Source organism: Phyllostomus hastatus, unplaced genomic scaffold, assembly GCF_019186645.2.
Source record: "Phyllostomus hastatus isolate PE091 unplaced genomic scaffold, TTU_PhHast_1.1 phas_contig_34, whole genome shotgun sequence".
Classification (NCBI taxonomy): Eukaryota; Metazoa; Chordata; class Mammalia; order Chiroptera; family Phyllostomidae; genus Phyllostomus; species Phyllostomus hastatus.
In genome coordinates this window covers 18,021,191-18,030,133 of record NW_025333857.1, presented here as the reverse complement: position 1 = coordinate 18,030,133, position 8,943 = coordinate 18,021,191, and the positions used below count along the sequence as shown (strand labels likewise).

General features: G+C 37.8%; 1 pseudogene; it reads left to right on the top strand.

Annotated features, from left to right (window-relative positions):
- The first annotated feature begins 7,023 nt into the window (after positions 1 to 7,023).
- LOC123819879 lies at positions 7,024 to 7,590 on the top strand (annotated as a pseudogene).
- Positions 7,591 to 8,943: the final 1,353 nt, after the last annotated feature.

Genomic DNA, 8,943 nt, shown 5'->3' with positions numbered 1-8,943 from the left:
CTGTTTCCATTCTCTTCATTATAGTGAGATATTTTTGTGGTTTACAAGAAATGTCAAATCCCTGATCTGGCAGATATAAAATTTGCCATTTTAGATTGATTTTGCATCCATTTATTTGGCACATAAATAATCATTTATATGGATTCTACTTTTCCAACTCTTAAACATTATTCTTTAATCACGTTTAGGGAACTGCCATAGTCTCTCCATCATTTTTGTTTAGGATGTATTGTTTATCAGTCAAGTTTGTCTTCTCTGTCCTCTTTTCTTCCAAACTCTCTCTGCTATGTGGGCATCCCAATTTACTTCATTTCTTTAATTGTAGAGAAAGAACTTTGGTTATCCCAGGGTGTGGATGAATGAGGGTATGAGGAAGCCAGAAGAGTTTCCATGTTAAGTTCACAGAATCTAGAAAATACATAGAGAGATAAATTTCCCACAGTCATTCTCTACATGTGCAAATATTTAAGTTACAGGTGGTATTTTCAGAATTTATAACCACAGGCAGATCTCCAAGTTTCCCACATGCAGACTTTGCCATGTTTAATGGCTTAGGAATGCATGCTTGTCCAGTTAGTTAATTGGTTAGCATATGCAAAACTAATATCTTGCCTAGTGAAAGTTAGGGAGTAAACACATCTCAGAGGAATAAGCACAAACTGATGTCAGGCAAACCTGGGCAAAATTCCCGGTTCTGTCAACAATTAGGTTTTTAAACATGAGCAAGTTTAGCACTTTAACATTCTGGGTTTTACTTTTCTCTTCTTTAAAGAAGGAAATAGTTCTGGTCTCTTAGATGGGAGAGAAATCTAGAAATGGCATCGATCAATACATTGATAGGGGGTGATGGTGCTGGAGAGGCTAATGGGGCAGGCATTCTGCCCCTGAGACTCCATATGGATCCTGAAACTTGGTTGATGAAAACAACTTTCCAGTTTAGAAGACCACTCTTCAAAGATGACAGTACTACTTTTAAAAGCTGCTATGAAGTATAATTAAGAAAATAGACACAATACAGTGTACTTCAAATAGTGGACTCTCTGTTAATGTTAACTTTTCATGTTCACAATGTTAAAAATTACAACCATAATAAGAAGCTGTGATGCAAACATATGGGTCATAATCGAAGTGCGATGAAGCTAATACCTGGGAGCAGGACACTGGTCAGATCGCCAAAGTCTGGAGGTTGGCCCCAGCATGTTGGTCTAGTGAACACAATGTTGGTCACTACTAAGGGATGATTGACAACCATCAAACTCCCAAAGAATAAACTTAACAATTTACAGTGAGAAGTGTAGTTGTCACACACAATAATCCTACTATTCACAACTGAATTCATCAAAACAAATCAGAGTAAACTAAAGTTCATAAGGGAGTGGAAACAGAACCACAGTAGAATGTTGGCTGGTCCTTAAGGTGAAGGTTACCAAAATTTATTAATCTGGTGAATCCACAGCCACTATCACAATTAATTTACCATATAGACAGGACAAGGTATTACACAGGAGAGCCAGAACTTTCTATCTGCTAGGCACTGCTGGTGACACACAACCCGTGAGTCTTTCTAATTTTTCTCCTCTCTTTCTATTTCCCAGATTGGCCAATTCCCTTGCATTGCCACCCAGTCTCTCTTCCTTTCTTTTTTTAATCTTTCCTTTCCTTTTGTTTTATGTGTTTTCTTTCTTTAATCCTTTCCTCTCCTTTTTTAGGCAGGATAAAATACATTTCAATAGCTTACAACCTGTATATGATAAGAAAGCCCTTCTTCAGATCCCATTCAATGACCTTCCTTGGCTACTCCAGATTCACATATTGACACTGGGAGGTGTATTTACAGTTGACTGATCTCATTAAATGTACAATGATTTTGGCAGATTTGTTTCTTACAAGTAAGATTGATTAACTTAATATTCTGGAGGTGACATGCTTTACTCCCACTATGTATACTAGGAAATACTCTGTAATAAGTCAATTAAACACATAATGCACTTGAAGTGTACCATCCCCATAGAAATGAGTGACTGGCATGTAATAACTTTCTCTGGGAAAAGGCTTCAGAGTTGAAACTCAGATACTAGAAACCTAGGTCCCCGGCACCTGCCAATGCTCCCATCATCCCCTGGTTTCATAACCTAGTCAGCAAGTCATGGCAGCTCCCAGGTCTGAGGGTGACTACACTCCACACTGAAAAAGAACAGGACTGGACGGCAGGCTTCCAACCAGAAACTCGTCTACTTGCTTCCCTTTTCACTGAGCTTTATGATGTCCAGTCAGAAATTTTATTTTCCTTATCCACTGTGGCCTAGTCTAGAGATTGCTATATAGAATCCTTTAATTTCTTGTAAAGTGATTTTATGTGAGTAACATTAGCATCTACCTCTACATGATTGTTGTGGGAGGAGGGGGAGTGGAAACAATATAATACGTGGACATTATTTAAAAGCGTCTGACAAATATTAAGTGCCTAATAATCCTTTCCTTCCCACAAACACTAAACAATAAGCACCATGAAAGTGATTTTACATTCCCAGCACTTAACACAGTGCCCAGAAGGTGGTCAGTAGTCAAAAATAATGATTGAATGAATGAATGAATGAATGTACAGTGAAAGAGAAAGAGAAATAAAAACACTCTTTCATGTGGCTCCCTCCTTGTTTTAAAGACTAAAGAGTTCCAGTGCCTTTTTTTCCTTTCCCACCAGAGAGCCCCAAAGGTGAAGAGTGGACATTGCCTGCAAAAACATGAGCTAGCCTGACACTGTGAGCTCTAGCACAAAAGATTTTGTTTTTCTTAAGTTAAATTCTTGCAGAATATTTTAACACAAAAACTATGTTTTCAACTATTCCATAACCCCATAGTCTTATTGATATATTTGTTCATCATTATTCATAACCTCTGGCATCAAACCTTTACTCCAGAAGTTTGGAATACTCATGGCAGGGGCAGGCCTTTGGAATCCAGGTCTTTTGAAGTCTCAATATAATGGAATGGGATCTTCTGGCAATTTTACCTGAACAGTTATATAGACTGTTAAAACTCATCAGAATGAATATTGTGCCTGTAAACTGGAATTCAATGAAAATCATACAAAAAAGGTACATATGTTATATTTAACCCTCAAAATCATCCTATGGAAAAACTAGACATTACCGTGTTTAATAAATGCACTACATTATTCTATGCATGGGGCTTATAGTAACTTACATTTTTTTAAATGATAATTTTATATTACATCATCCTCCCTCATTTAGGGCATGACCACAGATACCTCCAGGTAATTACTGTGGAAGAAATTAAGCAAACATTAGGTCATGTATGCAGAATACTGGTATTCAGACTTCGACCCAGGAACTAAGGTATTGAGTTAGCACAACTGTGGCTTATCTTTAAGAACTATGGCCTAGCAGGCATTTAGAATCCAGATCTTTTGAAGTCTCAAGCATCAACCATCTTACTTTGTAAGGCATCAGTATGATCGATATTTCTATTATTCAGCCCTGTACTGGATCCTCAGTTCCATCTGTCAGAGACAGGGAACATAATAAAGCCAAAGCCAGGTTACGAACACCACTGCGGGGAGTCACAGCCCCTTATCTGAGAAGGAAACCGAGTATTACAGAGCCAGCAAGGGTAAGCTGGACTTCCGAAATTAGCAGGTGAACATCTGAAAAGTCCAGCGATTGTTCTCTACCATCTGTCAACAAAAACCACTTTCTTTTCTGTTTTTTCATGTCTTCAATTTTCAAAGATTAGTTTAAGATTACAGGAGGCAGTGAGTTTTAATTAAAGTAGATTGAATAGATTAGTGGACTGGAAATTGGAGCTGAGCACTGATGCTTAATAAGGTCAATTATTCCTAATATTTTCTTGTAGTTCCATGAATTTATACTGTGTATGGCTAAGCCCTATTTTTATCTTGTATTTTTAATGTAGTATATGCATTTACAAATACATTTCATGGATTTCTCCTATAATTGCTGCCACTTAAATGATTTTGTTAGAAGTATTTATTAAACAAAAATATTATATATATCTAATTCTTGATAGCACATTGCTATTAACAAAAGTTAATAGTACTGAAGAAGGTTTTTCAACAATTTACATTTTTTGCTTAACTCAATGTTTTCTGGACTCTAGTTCTATGTTAATTGTCCATAAACAGGGTGGGGCAAAAGTAGGTTTACAGTTGGTTGTATGGAAAATAATGCAATAATTAATAAATAATAATACAGAAATAAATTCTGCTTCACATACTCATAATTGTAAACCTACTTTTGCCCAACTCTGTATTAGTACTTTCTAATGCTAATAAGAATTAGTAAGTTCTAATAGGTTCCCTTCTAATGCTTAGTAGTTATGTTATTATTAGTTTCTTGGTTATCTGTCCAGGGAAATACTTAAAACAACATTAGTTTTCTACAGCATAAACTTTTATTTCACAGTTCAGGCTTAAACTAAGGTGGGCTCGACTGAGTCCTCTCTTCAGGGTCCTGAAGGCCTAAAGCCATGGAGCTGACCTGCTGGGCTTTCATTTGGAGGCCCCGGAAAGAATCCGTTCTGCTGGGTTATTGGAAGAATTCAGCTGCTTGTGGCAGTGGGTCAGAGGTTCCCATTTGCTGGCTAGCAGTTAGCTGGGGTCCCATTTTGACTCCTAGACACTATCTTATTCCTCATCATTTAACTTCCTTCTCCCCCATCTTCAAGCCAAAAAAGGCACATCAAGTCCTTCCTGGGCTTAAAATCTGATTTCCCTCTAACCCAGGCATGTACCCTGACTGGGAATCGAACCTGCGACACTTTGGTTCGCAGCCCGAGCTCAGTCCACCAAGCTATGCCAGCAGGGCTTATACTCTATTTTTAAAGAATTGCATTAGTTTAGCAACTTTATTTCATTTAAATTTTTTGCTGTTATTAGTGATTAAAATAATTTTAAATCACCTCTGCAAAACACCTTTTTTTATGTATCTCCCTCACTACAAACATGTCGGCTTACAGAGAATTAGATAAAGGAGGTGAGGTTAAAAACTGCATTGAAGCTGTGGAAGAAGCAGACCATACAGAGGACCAGTCATGTAGAATTATTACCAAACCTTCAGAACAAAGAAAGAAGCCCTTTTAGGCCCCATATTTTAAGTAGGCTGCTTCAGGAGTCACACACACTTTGAGCACTAAATTCTAGACTTTAGTCATCCCTGAGCCAGGTTCTACAAATAACAAATACAGGGGTTCTTTAACCCATGCTTGTCTAGAGTGAACAAATGCCCACTCAAAGAGAATCACACATGTGGCTTCTTTATACCTGTGTATATGCAAAGAATGAGAATAGATTCAGTTTGAGATATATCAGATGCTAGTTTTGCCTCACCAAGTAACTCATGACAGACCTCAACACTTTCCTGCTGAAAAAGTAATTCTACTTGCATCTGGATCCTCTTGGTTGTTCTAGGGTCTCCTAACACATCCTGCAGGTCTGCATTTGTATGATTGCAGCCTGCTTCACCACCCCCATACTGGTCAAAGTCACTACCTCTGGAAATGACCACTTCGTGATACGGATTCCCACCTCTCTAATCTTAGTGCTTTGTGCAGCCTTTTTAAAGCTCTGTCTATTCTTTGGAATCACATTGTTGTGGGATTGTGCCATTTCTTGCATGTATCACCAGTAAGCATTACTTAAGCAAAGTGACTTAGGATGTAGTAGAAAAGATGGAATGGTAATGTCCTAAGTCACTTTGCTTATAATTATATGCAGCCAATTTATATTAAATATTTAATTTAATAAGTCTATACCAAGGAACTATTTTATATTGGGCTCTGTAATGATGAGTAAACTCTAATCTCTGACCTCAACAAGCATGGAGCTGAGAGGAGAAAAGCAATCAAGGAGGCAGTTTTAATGCAGCTTCTCGTACGCTCTGACACATAGAGCCAAACAAGCTTGGGCGGCACCTTAGAGAAACACTGAATCCAGACCTAAGAGGGTCTGGGAGATGGCTTTCAGAGGAGCTCAAACTGATTCTGATTATCATTTCAAACAAGAAGTGTTCCTTGACTTAGGATACCGACCTCCACTTTATTTCTGTCTAGCTTCTCTTCCTCTCACAAAGATTGCACTGAACTCCCAATTCACAGACTTTTCCACCTGCTTCCTGGCATGACATTTCATTAGAACCTACATTCTCAGAGGGTCTGTGAACAGATTGTTCACTACAGGGAATGCCCATGTTCTCGGTTTCTAATGTAAAGATTCATGTCACTGAATCCAGCATCTGCTGGCCGTTCCAAATCATCATTTAGAACAAACCAACCTTCCACGTCTTAGTGCAACACTATAGTCTGGCTTTCTTATGTTTTCTCTTCTGTTCTCAGTGGTAGGGAGGTGATACAACTGAGCAGAAGATCTCGTTTTCATCCCCTACCCTCAGTCCCTATAAAAAAAGAATGACATCTTTATCATTTTTATCACAAAAACTCTTGGTCCACATAAGCAAATCAATTTTTAAAATAACTACATATTTTAGAGGTATGTGGAACAGAAAACATTTACACTATAAACTGTAAAATACCAGAAATTCCATTGAAGCAGTACATTGTGTGTGTCAATACTTGTTTTACCAAGGCTGAGTATTCTGCCAACTGGTGCCTGTCAAAAGAATTTGGCACAGCTTACTGGAAGATTAAAAACAGAACTAACTTATTTAGCTCCAATCTAGCACAAGAAATAACAGAGAAACATGTATGAATCAAAAAATAAGGGAGAGGAAAATAGAGGCAGCTGATTCCCTTACCTACACTCTGCTGTTAATGTAATGATGCTGGAAAGTGCTAACAATTGTCCTACCTAAATAAACTTGATCTGATAAATCCTGGGCTGGCACAGGTCATGAAGTAGTGCATGGGGATGCTGTGTCCCACAGCATGTGCTAGGTCCAGGGCCAGAGAGATGGCTTTGGGGACAAGGCAGGGCCAAGTATGGCCTCTGCTTCATTGAACTGCCCAGGCATTGCACAGGGGGCTGGCACCATGAAGATCTGAACTTCAAAGCACACTTTTGACCACCCATAGAAAACTGTTACAACAGCTGCAATACAGAAATACCCAAACCCTACGAACCCGAGTGCATATTGAACAGACATATAGATGCCTGTGGAAAACTGCACCACCATAGACTTCTCAGCACAGAGTGGGGGCTGCCTTCCATTATGAAATCCCTTATTAGTGCAGCAAGAAACAGAACATGAACATGTGTGCAAGAACATTCTATAGTTGATCCTGCAGAGAAAACAATGGAACATAAATCCACTAATACTTCATTTACAAATGTGTTTTCAGTAGGTGAGAGATTTATATACAAACCACATCCTCAAGAACCAGAAAATACTGCTTTAACTCAAAAAGCCATAATCATTGTGAGTCAGTCTCAGTGGTTTTCTTGAAGGACTGATGGCAACTACAACATCTTCAAATGTTACTAAAGGCTGAGCAATAATGTAATGTGTGATACAGAAATTAAATGCTGAAATTTAAGAATTGAAAGCTGCAGCAAGAGGGAATAAGCAGCATTTGCAGAGAAATAGTGATGAAAGCTGAAAGAAATGATGCTCTCTGCTAGCTGGCAATATATTTATTTGTTATTTGAAAAATACAACTATATTTTAGGTGGAATTTTTTTATTGAGGTGAAGAAAGGCTATGAGACTTTTGAGCAAAACAAAGAGGTACAAGGTTTTTTAAATAACAGCGATCATCCAATAAAATAAAGAAACTTGATCTCATTTATAAGATTTAAGTTAAAAATTACCTCCTCCACCTACAGTAGTACCTCATACTAAAATGCAAACAGAGGATTTAAACTAGAAGGAGCAAAATCTCTAAAGCTTTAGCTTGGTATACATCAAAGAACTTAAATTCTTAATGGCATGGTAGCTAAAAGGAAGAACTCCTTTCAATATGCTTATGTACCTACCAAGAAGACTTAGTTGCAAAGGATCATATCCTCTTGTTGAGGAACTAGGAAGAGCAACTAGGGTAGTGTTCCAGAGCAGGACAAATGGGGCAATGGCAATTCCCTAGAGATGGAGAAAACAGGAGAGAAAAACAGAAGTAGGGTGCAGGGGTTTTTTTGTTTTTTTGTTTTGTTTTTTTAAGAGTCTGAGGCTGACTCTGGCCAAGGATAAAACTAAACAACCTCACCAGGATGCTTATATAGTAGAAACGGAATACGTCTATGGCCAGGGAAAAAAGAACCTGTGACAGATACCAGATGACTATACACACATACACACACTGCACTTATTTTACAGAAAGACTTAAAACAGGAGAAACTAATACAAGGCAGTTTTATGCTGCTCTAGAGCTATTCTGCTATGGAATTTAAGTGGAAAGTTAAGAACCTGTAAGTAGGTTAATTATAATAGCTCATGGCAAAGAAGGAGTATAAAACCATAACAAAAAGAAATTCATTTTGCAAATTTATCTAAGACAAATGGGTTACGCACCATTCAAGAATATTTTGCTAGGTATATATAGGTCCCTTCCAATAATGAGAATGCTCTGAGCCAGTGGCACCAGACTCCAGGGGTGCTTTTGAAAATTATTTCTTGTTGGTTCTAAGGGCAGATGAGATTGGAGATTCCTACCACTGATGTTTGAAAGGGCTCTAAATTCTTAGAAGGGGCCATTCCCCTAATGCAATGTTTTGGAAAACGCTTTTCTCATTGCCTCACCCTATTAATGACTTTTAAAGGAATACTCTGTCCAAACCTTCTTTGATATCATATACCCTTTTTAAAAATCTCCTAATAGCATGTGTCTCTTTTTATTGTGCTTATTACAGCTGAAATTTTGCATTTGTGTGATCTTTTTAAAAATGAGTATCTTCCTCTCCCAATAAACTCTAATCTTAGATGAGGATAATGATTATTTTCAATAGTCAGTATATTTC